The sequence below is a fragment of the Choloepus didactylus genome, chromosome 15, assembly GCF_015220235.1.
Source record: "Choloepus didactylus isolate mChoDid1 chromosome 15, mChoDid1.pri, whole genome shotgun sequence".
Classification (NCBI taxonomy): Eukaryota; Metazoa; Chordata; class Mammalia; order Pilosa; family Megalonychidae; genus Choloepus; species Choloepus didactylus.
This window is the reverse complement of record NC_051321.1, coordinates 76,676,408-76,695,110: the sequence shown is the minus strand read 5'-3', so window position 1 is coordinate 76,695,110 and position 18,703 is coordinate 76,676,408. Positions and strand designations below refer to the sequence as shown.

The 18,703-nt window shown below is 52.2% G+C and overlaps 1 protein-coding gene across 4 annotated transcripts in view; it reads right to left on the bottom strand.

Moving 5' to 3' along the window:
• The window catches only part of TSPAN14 (tetraspanin 14), an 83,544-nt gene extending 65,527 nt beyond the window's left edge, over positions 1–18,017 (bottom strand). The window contains exon 1 of one of the 4 annotated variants that reach the window (XM_037805424.1): positions 17,878–18,017. The gene's annotated coding sequence lies outside the window, so the exon portion shown is untranslated. The other 3 variants (XM_037805425.1, XM_037805426.1, XM_037805427.1) reach the window with 3 other exon arrangements.
• Positions 18,018–18,703: the final 686 nt, after the last annotated feature.

Below are 18,703 nucleotides of genomic sequence, written 5' to 3'. Positions count from 1 at the left end.
AGGGATGTGGGTCAGAGGAGGGAGCAGGGAGGGGAGGGCTCCGCAGGAGACAGGCTGGGCCTGGAACGGAGGCCCCTAATCCACTGATTCTCAAACTTACTATTTTTATTTTTTAAGCTGCAGGAGGCTTTGTTCAAAGAAACTCTGACCCAGAAATCCAGCATGGAAGTGGGAAGTGAGTCACTTTTCCCTTCAGGTGGCTGGGGGAAGGGGTGGTAGCTGGAGGGGAAGGGGCACCCCCAGGAGGCACACACCTCTGCCGGCTCCACAAAACATCAGAATCCCTTGGGGAGTCTTTTCCAGACTACACATGGAATTCAATAGGGCTGTCCTAGGCCTGGAAATGCACATTTTAAGATCTTTCCTTCACAGGAGTCCGTTTGAAGGGGTCCCCACTGGCCAAATCTGGAACACTGTGAGCATCAAAATAAATAACAATAGTAATGGATTTTAACCCATTGAATAAAATAAGAATCCATGAGTCCATTCTAGTATCTATAAACAAACAGATGGAAAAGGGAAAGCTCTTCTTTAGTAGAATAGCAAAGGATAAATGTAGAAGCTATTACGTAATTAGATCACCATTTGGCAACCATCACAGAAGCCATCAATGATCCTAAAACAAGTGGATGAAAGTTTGATGAGACACAGCATCTCCCCATAAGATACCTGTTCACTACAAACAGTGTAACAGTAACTCAGCAGTGGAGGAACCCAGCAGCCACCCCTTAACCAAGCATCACTGTTAACCTCACCGGCAATGAGTCAAAAAACCTCATGCACCCCCCGATACAGTGTGAAGAACCATCACTTCTACGGTGTTCCTGCCAAAAATGCGTAACTCCAATCACAAGGAAACATCAAATAAAAGCAAATTAAGGAAGATTCTACAAGATAAGAAAATTGCCTCCAGTAGAAATGGTGGCCACTTCCCTTTTAAAAAGAAACAAGCGAACATTCAAGCCCTACATGCCTAAACAGAGATCTTCAGAAGATTCCAGAGGCATCTCACTCAACTGCTCCTTCAGCCTCAGGGTAGCACCCGCTCGCCCAGGGGAGGCAGGGCCTGGTCATCTCCATCTGCTGCTCACCACTCAAAAAAGCTGGGCAAAAGGAGGTCTGGAGCCTCCCAGGGCTTCTAGGCCCATTTCCCAGCTGACTTCCTCTCTGCCGTTGAAGGTACAGCTGACCCCGCTATGGGAGACCCCAGAGCCAACACATTCTGGTACACAGGTGCCCTGTATTCTAATAATCACAGCAGGCCTGTTTCTGAAAACTCAAGCCCCCCTGAAATGCCTGCTCATAGAAGCACAGTCAAGCCCCCTCCTCAGCCAGCATGGCACACAAAATGTGGAGTGCCTGCACCCAGCTCATAAAGCAACATCTCCAGGGTGGACAAGAACCCAGGAGGCTAATGTGCGGTGAGCTCAGACCACAGGGAGGACTGGACTGGGCCCTCTGTCTAATCTGAAATCTCCACTAAACCCGGAGGCCAAAGGCTCCCCAGATTAGCAAGGCTGAAGACAATCAGCCCTGCAAGCCTTCAGCACACAAACTGGCTCAGCGAGTCCCTTAGGGTGAAAAGGCTCTTGTTGTGCAAGACACACCTCAGGACTTGTTTCTACAAATGCAGAGCATCCGCGCAGGCAAGGCACCCAGAACCAGGCGCGGAGACAAAGGCAAGCTGGGAGGGAGGCGCGCCTGATTCAGGGGGACGCATGAGGGGTTATAAAAGACTGGGACACATTTTTCTCCACCGAAAGCAGAGACAAGTGGGTACTGGAGGACAGGAAGGGGAGTGGGGAGGAAGCAGGAAGCCGGTCAGGAAATGTTCCTCAGGGCAGCTGGTTAAAACAGGAACTAGACGGGCGTTCCACATCCAGCAGTTCGCTAGTTTGGGGGCAACAGCTGTGCCCTGGGATGGGAATGCATTGTGACCCAGCAGGGCAGGGCGGTGGGCAACTGTCTCCACCCTCCCCCCTCACCCCTCAGATGCAGATTATGGACAGAGTCCCCAAGGCAGTGCCAGCCCTGGGCCGGACCCTGGAGTGGGCATCAAAGCACAAACCAGCCCGGCCGCCCCCGCAGAAGCCGTTCCTAAATACTGCCGATGTGCCGAGGAATGAGTGGGCGAGCTCTTTGGGAGAAATAAATTTTGCTCCTATAACTGGACCTTCGGTGGCCGCTAAGGGAACTGCTCCATTAAGCTGCAAGTTTCTGACCTGCATGCCTAATGCGGATTTGAAATGCTCTCTTTGTACGGCTTGCCCTACCCACGCCCCCCAGCCCCCCAGCACAAAGAAAATATATAAGAGCATTTAAAATTATGCACATTTGTGGCCTCTAAAATGTTTAAAACTCTTTAAAACTCTTTGTACCCAAAATTCAGTCTGCTACAATATACTGTTTTAAACTAACAAACTCCTTGATCTTTCCTGAGTCCACGGTAGGAGGCCCTCCAGCCCAAAGCAGAGCAGGGCTTCCAGACTTCCTCCAAACAATGCAAACACCAAGCTAAATCAAAACCAAACAAAAACTTTGCAGTGAAGTTATGAAAGGTGAAGCCTGCCGGGGGGTGCGGGGGGGTAATAAATGAAAAGCACTAAGTGCATTAAGAATGTCAGAAGAGGACTGGAATAAGGGGGAGGGGGTTAGGGAGGTTTTGTTTTTTTTTGTTTTTTTAATGCAATCAATGGTGGGAAACAGCTGAAAAAAAGCTGAGAGGAATCTGGAAGGAGAGCAGAAGTTTCCAAGGTTAGGAGGTTAGCAGCTCAGCTCAGCCCCCGAAACAAAACCCCAGAAGGGTGGGGGCCCCAGCAGCTGAGCCGAGGGGAATGGGGATCTCCTCTAGCTTGCCAAAGCCCAGGGCTCCCCCGCCAGGCCCAGGGTACAAGCTCTGCCCCTAAACAGGGCTGAGGGCAGGGGGTGGAGGGCCAGGCAATCCTAACGAAATCAAGGGTCACTTTAAATTGTTTTGTGCTACAAAAACACCACAAAATATATATTTATAGCACTCCCTCCGAACTATTTATTTGAACTTTAACATCTTATTTAAATACTGTTATGTAGGATGCTTTGTGTTTCTACAAAAAGCAAAGACCATTACCAACCTGAGTCAGATCCTGTCCTCCAGCTGGGATGGGTGGGGCGAGTGGCACCAGATGGTGAGGGCTGAAGGCTGGGTACTGCCCCTTCACATGGGAGGGCTCCAATTACCTCCTGGGCGCTGTGCCCCAGAGATGACCTTGCCAGCAGGCTTCCCGGGAGGCTCCCACGGCTGCCATCCAAGGGGGCTTTCTGGGCCCCCCGCTCCACTTCCAGAACACCCTCCACCACCCAAGGACACCTGCTGTCCACTGCGGGCCAGCTGCCAGACCCCTGTAAAGTCCACAACTTTAAGGAGGATGATGGGGTGAAGACTACAAAATCAGAAAACAGAATGAAGAATGGGCCAGTGGAAAAGGGTCTGGGAGCCAGTGCCTCTCAGTCATGAAGGAGCATACAAAACCACCTGCTAATCCTGTTAAAATGCAGATTCTGATGCAGCAGGTCTGCGATGGGAATCACTCCCCCCACCCCACCCCCAGGATTCTACATTTCAATCAGCTCTCAGAGATGCAGATGCTTTGTCTTAGGGCCTGTGGGTCTGTCTTTGAGTAGTGAGGATGGAAAACACCCAAGATAAAAGAAGCAACAAAACAGATGCACAAAAGGAAAACAACAATTACACCAAGTTATTGGGGAAAAGTCCACCCAGCTTTATAGTGTGTTTATTTACAAAGGTGTGATGAAGTTCTGCATCAGCTTTTCTGTAGGAATGCTTTAATTTTGGAATTCAGAATTTCAGTGCATCCCACTAGATCTTAACAGGTTATTTTTATTCCCATTTCACAGCTGTGGAAGCAACTCAAACCAAATGATTAGTAAAGCCTGACTCCTGCCCCTTGGGCTCCCTCCACGACCACAGGCCCCCTGCGATGTGCACCACAGAAATGCACACAGGCCAAAGCAGCGGCAGCCTAATCCTGCCCAGCAAACAATGGGAGGAAAACCGTGGGCCCGGGAGCCACGGGGGCAGAGAAAGGCAGAGAAAGGGCCAGAAACTGCTCAGAAGGCGCACTAGGGAACCACCGTTTTGCCTCCCGGAACCTGTGGCAAAACAGGCTCTAGAATTAACCCCAGACCCCCAGGAATATGGGGGGAAGTTAGGCACAGAGAGTGTTTGTGTCTACTTTATAGTAAGTTTGTTTTTTACTTCTAACAGCCTGGCCTCACTGTAACAGAAGGTAAAACAGTTTTACTTCCTCCCCTACCCTTAAGTTCAATTTCAGGAGAGAGGGGCTATACTAATAAACAGAAGTAACGTGGCATTTCCAAGAAAAGAGTCAACTCGAGGTCTGTGGGGAGCCTATTTATCAGCGGGCTCTCTGTGCCCCACCCAGCCCACAGAGGGGCTTGTGTTTCCACTTGATAACCAAAGGCAACTGCTGGGATGACCATCACACCCCATGAAAAAGCTGAGGGTGAGTGCGCAGGAGAGACCCTCTGGTTAATTGTGTTACCGGACAAAGCAGTGGGTTCTCTGCCCGATGCGCTCAAATGACCAATTCCTGAGACACTGTGGTTTCAAAGAGTTTACTGCTAGGCATGGAGATCAGACGGTCTATCAGCCTAAAATTCTGTCTCTCCCAGTCTAAGGAGTGCAAGGTTTTCATGGATTCAAACAAGGGGAGATGGAGTTGTTACCATCTCAAGAGCAAGAATAAACAGAAACAATTCACAAATGTAAGGGAGTGGAACTATGTAAAGGAGTGGAACTATGCTAGAAGCAAACTAACCATTACAAGAACAAGTCAATGGTTCATTCTGAGCTGATTCAAGTCATCCTCCATTAACATTAGGGGGTTGCCTTTATGATCATAAGACTATAAAGTTAAAAAAAAAAAAAAAAAAACAGATAAAAGGGGTCCAAGTGACAAGGTTTTTACAATCACAAGGGCACAAGATAAAGTCTATACAGTCATTATCAAAGATCAAGGCAGCTGGAATAAGCTCAGAGATTTCAGTTATTTCCCTCTGTCTAATATGCCAGAAAGTAAAAAAGGAATTATCTAAATAATTATTCAGTAATCATAATCATCCCCGAAATCCTAACTTCTCAGTTAAAATCCCACCTAACGGCATTTTCTCCCAAAAGATCCCCAGTTGGCAAAGGTAAGTGAAAGACCATTTTAGAATTATAATCATAAAACCAAAAGGATTAAAGTCAAAAAGTTTCCAAATTCATCTAGAGCAACCCTTCTACGTCCTGGCCAGAGACTTACACCCATGGAAACGAACTGCCACAGTTGCCCAGCGAGTCAGCGGCAATGCCAGGACTCAAACCCTAGGCTCCTACCTCCCTGTGCTTTTTCCAGCAGAATGTTGCCTCATTCGTGAACTTTCCCAACCTCATTTGGGTCCATCTACCCCAAAAGGAGCACTGTGTTTCAATGCATTTTACAGTGAACCCAAGTTCTTTTTGCTTTGAGTCTTAAGGATGCCACAACATATGCTGCAATAAATGAGGGCACCCCAAGGTGGTTAAGGCTAGGACTTTCTTCCAAATTTGTAAGATGTGGCTGATAAGAGAGTTAGATAAGGCAGCCAGGTTGATATCAAGACAGATGGGTTCTGAAAGGGTGAAATAAAATGCTAAACACATGTGCTAAAACACGTTTCTATACAACACAACTTCGTGTTTCAAAGGCAGGACTTCTACATACACTGGCTGTGGTTGAGAAAGCAGACAACAGTATGGGTTGGGGTGGGCACATCCCTAGCAAGAGATGTCACAGTGAGCAAGAGGGTAGCCCTCGGCTTCACCTGGTACCTCACATTTGCCTGAAGTCCGGCCCCCAGGGGGGAAGCTCATTTAACCCTCCAAAAACTGGGGGGAGAAGAGAGGCATTCAGATGTGAAGGGTTAAGGGATAGTTCCCCTCAGCTAGATGAAAAAAATCCCACAACCATCCCCAGACTAAAATAAAAAGAAAGTGATTTTTTTAGCCACCCCTGCCACTGACTCAGAAGCACCCTTCCTAAATCAATTCCAAAGAGAAGGACCTGGAGGTAAAGGAAGTTCACACTGTATGCCTGGGTGTGGCTTTTTTTTTTCTGTTAAGGACCAGGAGGCTAGTGCTCTGCAAACTCTTGCACTTGCACATGCCCTTGCCACACCCCCTCCCCCAACAACCTCCCCCATAGGAACTAAAAACAAGTCAGATCCCTCCCTGACCCCCTGTATAAGTCACTATTAAGCTGATCCAGGAGGATAAGCAAGACCCAATCAAACCAAAGAAAGCTCAGCACTGCTGGTAGAAGGGTACAGCTGGGGAAGTGGAGGTGCAGCTGAGGGAATTAGGGGTACAGCTGGCAGTATGGTCAGAGGCTGCCATGCCTTTAGCTCAGTGGGAAGAGTGATGTCACAAGGGCTTCCACTGGTACTGTGCTGCCCGCTGCCTGCTGCCCGGATGAGATCTGAGAGCCAGGAGCTGGCAGAACAAAGGAAAATGGCTGTGGCTCTGGCGGCGGGGGTGGCTGCAGGCCGGGCTGCCGGGGAGCAGGCTTCTTTTGCAGTGGAGAGGGCTCAAGTGGGGAACAGGCAATGATGCTGGGCTGAGCACTAAGGCATAAAGGGAAGAGGGGGCTTGGGAGAACTGACAGCAACCCAGACACGTGCCTGGCCCCCACCCAAGGGCACAGCTGGGCTGGGAGAGCTCAAGCAGAACCCACTGCCCATGGCAGGCAGGTGGCCGACCAGCCGGGAACCGGGCACTCCCACTCCTTCCAAGCTGCTCAGAACCCTTGCCCAGGGGGTTCCAGGCACAGCACTTTCGGGTGAGGGGGGACAGTTGGTGAGGAGGGAGGGGGGATCTTGGCAGGGGTACCCACAAGGCACAGGGCCCCTTCTGACCATCTCCCGCAGGGAGAGGGCAGGCTCCAGGCTGGGCAGGGTATGGGCAGCTCGCTGAGCATCAGAGAGCACAGGAGGGTGCTGGCTTGGCTCAGCGCTACCCAGAAGGGACTCCCTTAAGCATAATGGGCTCCTGCTGCCAGCAACAACAGCAGCATGGCTGTCCCCTCCCCACCTCTCCCACCCCCAAAAACTCCACAATGAGAGGCAGCAGGAAACCAGGGCAGCCTGTGAATAGCTCCATTGTCATCCCTGGGCCCCGCCTCCTCAGGCCCACAGGTCAGCCCTAGCTGCCACCCGGCCACAATACAGACCTCTGTGCACTGAGGCCCCGAGGCCTGTAAACAAAGCTGGGGGCATGGGAAGCTCTGGGCTTCTCAGTGGGGCTGCATGTAATGACAATGGATAGAAACTCTCTCTGCAAGCAAGGGCGGGAGGGACACAGCCTAGTCCTGGCGTGAAGTGGCCAGAGCCACACAGGGAAAGGTTGTGGTCACCTTAGAGACAGACGGAGGCTCCCAGGACAGAGTCGATGGCTCCAACACGTGCCTCTCTCAGTCTAGAAACACCTCCCTCCCCCTAAGCTGTCCCAGGATGAAAAACCTCTTCTCCCTTTATCCCCTGCTTGTTGTGAAAGGAAGCTGCCTGCTCACAACAGAAAACCCATCTATCATTTATACCAGGTAAATATTATTACGCTGGCTTTTAAAATCACAGGGTGGCAGCCAGGCCCACTGGGGGATCCCAAAGCAGGGAAAGGTCCAGTGAGCTAGGGGCAGGAGGGCAGACCCTCACACCAATCCCTGAGGCTGAGGGAAAATCTGCTCGTGGGAAAGATGATGCCCAGCTACAGCTGGTTTCTCAGCCAGGGTGCTCCCCGCAGGCCCCACCCATGTCCTGTACTCTCCAGGGGCAGCTCAAACTCTTATCTCAGAAGCCTCCCTACCCTCCACAGACCTTGCCTCACTCTGGTTGCATCCTCATACTGCTACAGCACACTTTTGGGTGCACAGGCCTCCTCACAGGACACAGAGGAGGTTGCAAACCACAGGCGCTCATTGTGTTCACCGGGACAGGCCCGCCCGAGCCAAAGCCAATCAGACTGCAGCAGGAGCCAACACACTGCCCCAAACCCCACTGTGGTCCAACCAACTCTAGTTGCCTCCAATTGTAGAAATACAAGATCCCCCCAGAAGAAAACCTCTGAAACCTTCACTGCCACTCTTGGAACCAAAACAGCATTCTTCTTTGCCTGTTAAGCACCCAACGCCTCCACTCTATGTCTAGAAGTCTCTATTACACCCACAGGAGTGTGCATGTACAAAGCATCCTGTAGCAGAGCTTGAAGAAACAAAACACTGACAGCAACTTTACAGCCTATCAACGGGGCAGATAAAATGAATCGTGGGTTGTCCCTACAGCGGATAACATGATGCCGTAAAAAAGGATGGACTGACTGTGTGCACTGAAAAGCCACAGTTAGTACATTTAGTAAGCATATTTAGGACACCACATGGGGAAGTGATGCCAGAGGGGAGAGATGGTTGAGAAGGCACTCAGCATCTGGTGACTGCAGCCTCCAGGGAACAGAATTGAAAGGGTCAGGGATGGAAAACAGTTTTCACTGCACAGCTTACCGTTGGGCTTTTTATCATGTACACATTTTTTAAAAGACAAAAAAAGGTAAACCTAAATTAATGTTTAAAACACCTAATGCTTGTGGCTGGAGGCACGAAAAGATTTCACACGTGGCTCTCTGCAGGCAGCTTCTGCTATCTCCCTAGAACAATGTGTGGTTGGGGGAAAAGACAGGAAGGGAAGGAGGGGGAAAGAGAGGGGGCAGGAGGGGGAAAAGGGGAGAAGGAGGCAGGGTTTGCCAGCATCTGAATACAGAAAAGACTTACCAAATCAGAGTTCCCTGCTAACAACTATATCCCAAGTCCTACAATAGAAAGAAGTTTTCCTAGGAAGAGTGGATTCTGACAAAGGCAGAGAGGAAACCTGAACTTATTCCACACCAAGGACTACATCTGTAGCCAGGCCCACCCCACTCCATGATGTAAGGCCCGAAGGTTTGGGCAGTGGAAGGGGCTATAACCCATGTGTCTGGTCCTCCAGCAGGGACCCTTCTCAGGGCCGTCCCCAGTGCTCGGTGAGGCAGCAGGCCCCAGTGTTAGGAACCCATCCAAATTTTAGCAACTAAGAAAAGTTATTTCGACAGATTTCTAGGCCTGGCCTCACTCCAAGGACAAGCTAAAAAAAAAACAGTTTCTCCAAAATCCTAGCTCAAAACCCCAATCCCTTAACCACTAAACTCCACATACCTCTCAGGAAATGGAAGCTGCAAAATGGAGTTGTGAGATGCATTTATATATTTATTCCTTGCTAAAGTGATACACATATGTTGCTTAAAAGCCTCCCTTAACTGACATGTCAATAAACAGCAAGTACTCAGAAGCACTGATGTATTTCCTCCAAGTGATTTGCCCCCTAAGGAATAATACAAAACCATCCCAGTCTCTCCTGCTTCTGAGGGGTATGACACAATGCACATCAGGCATGACCGGCCAGACCATTTGGGTGAGAGAATGGGGGGGGGGGGGTGGAATTCATGAACTGAGCTCTTCTGCCTAACAGAACTCCTCCTCCAAGGCCAGCCTGGAGATTTAGTGGGCACAAAGATCTCCTAATGATCTCTCCACTTTGCTCCCAGATTGCCCAGGTCACAAAGAAAGGAGGCCAGGAAGAGGGAAGGTATATGCTGCCCCCACCCCCCATTCTGTAAGATGCTTTCCAGTGACTGATGGTGTTCAATAGGTAGACCAAAAATTAAGGAGCACAAATGAGATTTCACAACTAGGAGAATCATGCCGGCACTTGGGTCAGGTGCAAGTTCCTGCTCCTCTCCATGGGCCCAGTGCAAGCCCTTGGCTACCCTTGCCCAGGACATCACAGTCCTCCATCAGACCAGACCCCCCCGTCAACCGTCTTCCAGCAGGAGCAGGCAGGCTACCCCCGCTCACAGGCAATCACTGACCCGCAACACACACCAAACCCCCTGACACCCCAGCCAACAGCTGCCCCCACTACCCCATCTGTCCTCCCACAGAGAACAGTTTCAGGGTTACCCTAACCCAGAGGGCCGCTGAACAGAATTGCCATCCCACCCCACCCCTGTGCTCCCTCCTCCTTGCCCACACTGTGTTTTTCTCAGCATCCCAGAGCCCTGGGGAACAAATATTCCACACTGCCACTTCTCTTCTCTTCTCTTCTTGGGATGCCTCCTCAAAACCTATTCGTGTTTACACCATCACTTGCATGTCAGAGGAAGCAGCTAGGACAGCAGGAGACAATGGCCATGGCTGACAGGAGACTGCACAGAGTGGGGTGCTGTCACCCCACTCTTCCTGCTCTCTGCAAGGGGAAAGCCGGCCATGGTGCCTTAAAGTTAGGGAGCTCCCCACCAGCAACAAACAGTCTTTCTTCACACACCCTTCATTCTCACAACTGCAGGCAGCTTGGTTCCTGAAAAGCTGGCTGCTGAGACAAGAGCAGCCCAAGAGGAAAAGATACACAGGGGACAAGGGAAAGGCTGGTGGAACTGAGGCCAACCCCTAAGGAGGTACAGGGTCTGACCAAGAACAGAGGGAAGGCAGAGGAAAAAACAAGGAGCCTCACTCATGGAGGAAGATCAACAAGGTTAGATGGACACAGGGATCCAAAGGCCTCAGAAGGGGGAAGCGGGGAGCTGGTGGGCTCCTGTGGGCAGGATACAGGCTCCCTGGAGTGCACAGTCTGGGCTGGAGGAGGAGATCGCCCCCAGCCCACCTCCACCCCCACCCCCACTCAGCCCAGCTCAAGCAAATGAAACAGTCCAGTCCCTAGGCTGGTGGGAGCAGGAGAGAGAGAGCTACAAAGTTGTAGGACTGGTTTTCCCAGGACGGGTTAGGGAGACAGGAAAGCACAAGGTAGGGCAGAAGGAGCTCAGTTTCAGAGGCCAAGGAAAGAGGGTTGAGTAGGAAGTACTGTGGGTTGTTGGCAAGAGATCAGGCAATGGGAAGCTACAGCAGTTCTACGGCAGGCGGAAGGCAGGCGGGAAAGATGTCTGCAAGGAGCTAAGTTGGTGGGCCCCAGGGAAACGAGGCCCAAGGTCCGTGCTACTTCCTGGGTGCAGAGGGGTAGTCTAGCAGGTTGAGAGGCAAGAGAGTGCAGGGACAAGGAGCCAGTAGACGCTGAAAAGAAAACAATTAGGGATTGTGGAAACAAAGGAGTGACGCCCACAAGGAGGGGCACAAAGAGCTAAGAGTTAACAAATGTTACAGATACTGAATTATTAAATAGCTTCTTTCTTACTTTCTAGTATATTGTAGAGTAGCCAAAAGTAAATACCTGAAACTACTGAAATTCCCTGAACTGCAACCCAGATGCCTTGATCTTTGATGATGATGCTTTATTGTGTAACTATATAATCTTTACCTTGTAACTGTAAAGCTTCGTGACTTGTGACTGGCCCCACTTGTGCCCCTTATCTTGTTTTAACTTTGAAGTCTTGTGATCACAAAGTCAGCCCCTTAATGTTTATTAATGAAGGGATGTGAGTCAGCTCAGAAGGAACCTATCCCAATTCCTAGGCTACCTTCCTAGACAAAGCGAGTTCTAACCAGAATTGGCCCGTGTGACATGCGCAGCTTAAATCTTAATCTATGTGACTTATACCTTATTATAATACTAAAAATCATGCCCATCATCATGTTAAGGTCACCATTTTCTTACACACATTCTGTGACTAAACATGTATAAACATGTATAATCAATTTGCGCATGCTCAATAATTAGAGTATCTCTAACTTTGTCATCTTGAGTCATTACATTCATTATCCTAAACTTGCCTGTCTTTGAATACTATAAACTCTCATAGTTACTGCAGTTCAGGGAGACAGATCCCAGACCCATAAGCCTCCTGTTCTCCTTGCCTTGCCCGTTGCAATAAAGTTCTTTCTCCCTTTGAAACCTCAGTGTCACAGGATTGGTCATTGTGTGCATCGAGCAGAGGACCCACACTTTGATCAGTATCACGGTGAGAGTGGTGGTGTGCTCAGGCCAGCACACTGTGGGATATGGAGCTCCCCAAATCTTCCAGGAACCCTCACCCACCCCTCCCCTCACCCAGAGAGTGAACCACTTGGCCTGGGGCTTAGGCTGGCTTCCCCCACCAAGCCCTAGCAACAGATCCTGTCTCCCCGCCCAGGGTGAAGGCCTGAGACACCAGGATGGTCACCTGGACAAGAAGCAGCATCTCCTCACGGCAATGGTCATCAAGTGGGCAACCAGAGCAACCCCTGGAGCAGCTGTTGGCAGCAGCCAGGACACAAAGAGGAGCAGGGCCACAAGCACAGCTGAATGAGTACCCTAAGTTGGGGATCAATGCTTTCCTGCTGCTGAGACCCCCCCATGGTCTGCTGCAGTGGGTGTGTGGGGCCCAGTCACCCTCCCTGGGAGGCCCTGGGAAGCTAAGGTGTCCATTTTCCTTCATTTCCACCTGCCACTTTTCACTAAGCCCAGGTTTTCCTGGGGTACCCCAGTGGGCTTCTGAGGTTTTTAAGCAAAAGACCCTGCCTCGGTTCTGTGTCCTGGGAAATGCTGCTGCCCTTGGCCCTCCCAGGGACATGGAAGAAGGCCATTGAGGGGACACTCATTTCCTTCCAGCTGCTGTGAGGAAACCCCTCCTGGAATGCAGAATTAAGGAAATCATGGATACCTCTTTTTTAAATGTAGATGAGCAGCACAGGCCCCAAGGGAAAACCCAGAGAGGAGGTTTAGGAGCATCTCCCCTTGCTCTGCCTGCCCTGCCCCAGGTCCTAGCCCCTCCCCAAACCTTACCTATCCAGGAAAGCCGAGGCTCAGCTCTGCCAGAAGGCCTCCAGCTCCCACATCCTGCACTGACCTCACCGTCCTGATTCTTATTGACCCCAACTAACTAAGCCTTCTGCATGTGCAACCTTTGGCTCTGCACGGCCATCAGACTGCAAAGAGAAGATCCAGTGCCTTGAGCTCCTCTCTTATCCTTCTACTGCATCTGGGCCTAGCAAAAAATCTCAGTGACAATGGGCAGAACCCCATAAAACCCAAATCATTCTCATGATTGGGGGCCAGGAAGCATGCATGACTCCAAATTCCAGGGAATGCAGAGTATCTGAGAAAACCCCAGAAACTCACCCTGGAGGCCACTTTGGAGCCAACTGCCATGACTATTAGCCTTGCAACATAGGTTAACAGAGCCCAAGGAGAGAGGCCAGCCCTGCAGCAGGAACCAGTTCCTCCAGCTATCTAGCTGATAGACCCCGTGGCTCTAGGATCTGCTCCCTGGTTGATCAGCTGGGGAGGCAAGAGATGAGAAATTTCAGCTCCAGCCTATCCAGGCCCACTGAAGCTCACAACACCAGCCTGCCTGCCTAAGAGAAATCACAGCCCAGCTCAGCCCCACCCAACCCCACTGGGCCCACAGGGGGGAAGCAGTGGGGTTCACAGAACCAGATGCTGATGTGCATTTTGCTGAGAGTTGTCAGCAAGATGGCAGCAGTTCCCATCCAGAATGCCAGGCTTCAGATCCTGCTTCTCAAACCTGAAGCATGAGCTTTTGCTTCACAGCAACTGCAGGAGATGGGAAGGCAAGACTTGATACTTTTTGCTTTACAGATGAAAAAACTTGAGTCCCCATGAAGAAAAAAAATAAAAAAATAAAAGATCTGCCTAGGTTATTTAGCTACAGAGTAACCACAACTTGAAAGTTGGCCAGCCTCACCACTGCCCACTCTAGGAGCTGGACAGAGGAGTTATTCATTTTCACATTTAATCAGCAGATGCAATGAACAGTTCCCACTCGCCAGGCCCTGCGCTATCCCAACTCAGCCACTTGCTTCATCTGCACCAAAAACTACGCAGTTAAAGGAGAAAACAGACATGGAGACACTGTGAGTATCACAAACTGCTTCACTGCTGTAATGGGAGATAACGCAAATCAGAAACACTGGCATTCACCTAAGCCAAAGGTTCTCATAATACTGGTCTATGAGGCTCCCTAAGGACTCTGAAGACCAGCCAAGAGTGGAACCACTGCTGTAGACCAGTACTGCCTCTTCCACCATTCCAGAGATGGGAAAACAAGGCCCTGAAAAGGGAGGGCACATGCCTAAGGAAAATTAGCTAAACACAATGCAGAAAAACCCGAGGTCTGTCTCACCAGTGTCTCCTGGCCCTGCTGGAAGTCACCAGAGACCAAGCAGGTAAAGAAGCACAAAAGCAAGGTCCTCAGTATGCCAGGGAGTGGAAAAAGGCAATTAATAGACAGGTGCCAGCTCCCTCTCACAGACCCAGAGTACCATCCCAGCCCCACACTCAAGCCTATGCTTCATTGTGATTCCACGCTTCGGTAACCTCACCACCTTTCCTTTCCACAGCCCTTGGCCTGCAAACTCAGCGAATCCCAGAAAGGGAAGGTGGGAGGCAGGGCCTGCTAGGGGTGCCCCTACCTGCTCCTGCTTCCAGGAAAGGTAGCTGTCCCTACTAGCCATTTACAGGAGAGAGACTGGGAAGGGCAAGCAGTCCAGGAGCTGAGATGCCAAGGCAGTGGGAGAGAGCAGGAACCTGCCTTCCCTTCTCATGGGAACTGATGTCCCTCTTTAAAGGCCACCAGGACTCACCAGCAGGGAACAGGAATCATCATCCCAGGTCAGAGTCCCTAGCACATGGCCCAGAGCTAGACTTGTGCCTAAAAGAGTTCTTTGACTTGGAACTAACCACCAGTCCTAAACCCATGAATGAATGAATAAATGAATGAGCAAAAGGAGACCCGAAGAACTCAAGTAACTTGCCCTGGTTCGGAAAAGCGATACCTCTTAGTACCCTGACATGCCTTTTTTCTTGTTCACCTTACCTATACCCTTCAAATGTGGCACCTCAATTCTACTTTTATCTAAAAAGCACTTCTTTGATCAATTCATGATCAATGTTCCAGTTAACACAGAATGATAACTTTCAATGAAATCAGGACCTGGACCCTCAGGAAAAGTCACAGAGCAAGGCAGTGCGGTAGGCATTAGCACTGTTCACCAAATGTTTCCAATTCCTGCTCCCCTCTACCTCCTCTTAGAATGTGTGGCCATGTGACTTGCTTTGGTCAATGAAATGCCACATCCTAGTGAAAGTTGTAAGAGCTAGGAGGTCTCTGTCCTTCTGACCACTGGACCAGCAATGTTTCAACAAATTAGCGTGGGTCCTGAAGTGAAGACAACATAAAGCGGATACGTGATGGATGTCAGGTGTGAGTGAGCAATAAATCTCTGTTGCTTTAAGCCTCTGACATTTAGGGATTGTTACTGCAACAATTAGAAAACTCTAATCAACCCAGTAGGATACAGCAGCTCCAGCCTTCCCCTTCCCTGGCCTTAGGGAGACAGAAGCTAATCACAGCCAATTTCCAGGGGTTCAGAGCACCTGCTCTGTGCCCAGGCTGTGCTAGACAGATGAGGGTGCTTTCAGAAGCAGGCGGTAGGTCTTAGGAGTTCTGCCATGGACCAGGCTTTGTTCACTGGTTTTAATCTACTTGTCTTGTCTGGGAGGAAGGCATTTTCTGATTTAGAAGTGAGGAACTCAAGTTTCCATTGAGAACTCAAGGAAGTGACTGGGCCACAGTATCCTCATCTGTAAAATGGGGCGGATAACATCATCCTCCATATTGGGTTATTCCAAGGATTAAATGAGTTGTTACAAGTAAAGCTCCTAGGATAGTATTTGGTGCTTGTAAGTCGCAAACACTCCTATTAATATCATCACTATTAAATCTTCTGTATTATTGCTACAGCTTTGACTGTAACCTTCACTAGATTGTAAACCCAGCAATGGTTTCCCAGGATTGGCACGGTGGCACACTAGGCATTGCCATAACAAACTCTACCCAAGCTGAAGTTAAATAAGCACCAAGTCAAGTCCCTGAGTACAAGGCAGCCTAGGTTGAGGCCTCAGGATATGTTTCCAGAACTCAAGGCTTCCTGGATCCTTGACCTCCTCTGGGACTTCATTACTACCTGGGCCTACAGAACAGTTTCCCCTCCCCACCCCTAGCCTCACCCTCCGATTCCCACACCTGGCCAGAGAAGTGCCCCCACCTGTCTTCAGAAACTCCAGGCTGGCTGGCCCCCCAACCGGTAAAGGAGGGAACTTTCCTGGACAGCCCAACCTTCTGCAGCCCCCTCCTCTCTGTGCCCTTTCTTCCTGGAAGCAGCCTCAAGCCTCCAGAAGCCCCAGTGGATGCAGAGTCATGTTTGCCTGAAAAATGCTAAGGTGAGAGCAAGCTGGGATCAACCACCACTACTGAGCACCTACCACATGCTCAGCCTGGGCCTTTGGTCCATTCAGAGCTCGCCATCAGGGAGTGTGAGCCCAGGAACAGGGTCTGCAACAGCACTTGGCATCCCACAGACACACTCATTCACACTTGGTTAAGTGAACAGAAGATGGTATCAGGCGGTCCACGCATAAGAGTGCAGAGACGTGGGGATGGAGATATCAAAAAAAAGTCTACAACTGAAGGAAGGGTACAAAAAGTGCTCTGATGGCCAGGGCCCCAGGGTTCCCTCCAACATATCAGGAAGGGTGTCACCATCACTCAGCAGGCGTTAACTTCCCCTACTTAGTGGTCAAGGGGCAGGGGAAGGCTAATTCTGATAATTTAGCAGGCAGCTCTACCCACTCCCATCCAGCCTAAGGGGAGCCTCCATCTCAAGAGGGATCAAGACTGGGAGAGGGGGGACCACTGCAGAGAGCACACAAGCAGAAACTCCAATGCAACCCCCCCCCATTGCCTGGACACCTGATGTCCCCAGACACCAAGGCCCAGTGACAGCCATCCAACGGGCACAACGCAGCCTGCTCACTGCCACTCACAGCAGGCCAGCCCACAGGCCAGAGCCCACAGACAACTTTCCCCCCAACTCCACAGCACCTACCGGAGCTGGAGACCAACTTCACATCCCCGACACTCCTGTTCCAGCTATCTTGAGACAGAAGTCCCTCCAAACACAACCACTTCTTACCCACCCGCACCCCCAACCCCTCCTCGAATGGAGCAGTGGCCCAGAATGAGCTAACTCCATAACCAGAGACCCTACTCGGCCTAGGCTGGGGCTAGATCGGTCTTTGCTCCCATGCACAACCTCACAGGATGAACTCGGAGAAACTGGATCACCATTCTACTCAAACTCCGGCCGCCCCAAACATGCACAGGACAGAGGGGGACGCCCGGCTGGTGAGTGGGGGCACTTGGAACAAACCCACGGTGAGTCAGGGACTGCCATCCCTGGCCGGTGCCCACCCTCCACTCCCGGCCCCAACTCCGGGACTGCGAGGGCCCGGAAAGTGGCGGTACGGGGGGATGGGGGGACGCCAGGGCACCGCACAGCCAGTGACCCAGGGGCGGAAGGCGCGCCCATCCCGGGGCTCGCAGCTTGGGGGCAGGGGACAAGACCCGGGGCGACGGCGGTGGTCCAGCCCCACCCTCCCGTGGCGCTCGCTCCCTGCCCGCCCGGCCCCAGCGTGCACCCGCCTGGGAACGCGAAGGAGACGAGGGTGACTGACCCGGGAGCGCCAGCCAGGTGGCCCGCCGCGGCTCTTTCTCCGCCGGGCGCCCGAGGAGTTCGGCTCAGCGAGGTGCGGGCCGCGGCCTCCAGCCCCTCGCGGACCATCCGGGCAGACAAAGCCCGCGCCGCCCGCAGGGCCGCCCCCGGCGTGGGAGGGAGGAAACCCGAGGGGGCCAGCCGTGACCTGGGAAGCAGTCGCAGCCCCCAGAGGACGCTCCGGGGAGCTCGGCCTCAGACAATGAGGGGGACAGGGCCCGACGCCCCAGCGGGGACTCCGCGCTCTACTCACCCGGGCACGACGGCGGCGGCGCGGCCCGGCTCAGCCAAAGAAGTTAGAGCAAGTTCTGCGTCGCGGGGCGGCAGGGCGCGACTCGGGCCGTCCGAGCGGCGGGGGCGGGGCGCCGAGGGGCGGGGCCGGGGGCGCGGCGCCTGCTGGCTGCTGAGGAAGGGGCGCCACTTCCCTACGCCGCCCGGTGCGGCCCCGCGCGCTTGGTGCCGCCTAGGCCCCGCCCTGGCCCCGCCCCGGCCGCCGCCGCCGCCGGCTCGCCCCCTCCCCCACGCCGCGCGGCCCTCCAGTGAGCGCCGGGAGCCGCCGCCAGGCCCGGGCCCGCCCCTTTGTCCCGCTTTGGGCGGGGCCAGAGCGGAGGGCGGGCCGGGTCCGTGCCCTCCGTGGGTGCGCCGCGCAGGCCGAGCTTGAATCCTTGCCCGGCACTTGTGGCCGCCTCAAGGGCTCCGCCAAGATGCGCTGCGCACACGCCACGCCGACCTTGCCCCTGACCCCGCCCGCCTGGAGCCCGGGCGAAGCGCGAGCTGTGGGGGCTGAGGGGAGGTCGCATCTGGAGGAGTTCAGGGGGTGACCTGGTAGGGGTGGGCGAAGGAGTTTGGAGACTGGCTTTGTTGAAAATAGGAGGCAGTCCTACGCGGCCTTGGAGGCTGAGGGCGGGGGTGGTCTCCAAGAGAACTGGAGTAAATTAAGATTTTGATTTCTTTGCAAACCAGGCAGTGAGGACTCACTCCTTGGAGACTTGGTGCTAAAAATACCAAGAGTCATTTGGACCGCCTGCTGAGATTTGTGTCGTCTTGGACACATGGGAAGGCAGCAGCTGGCAGAGAGG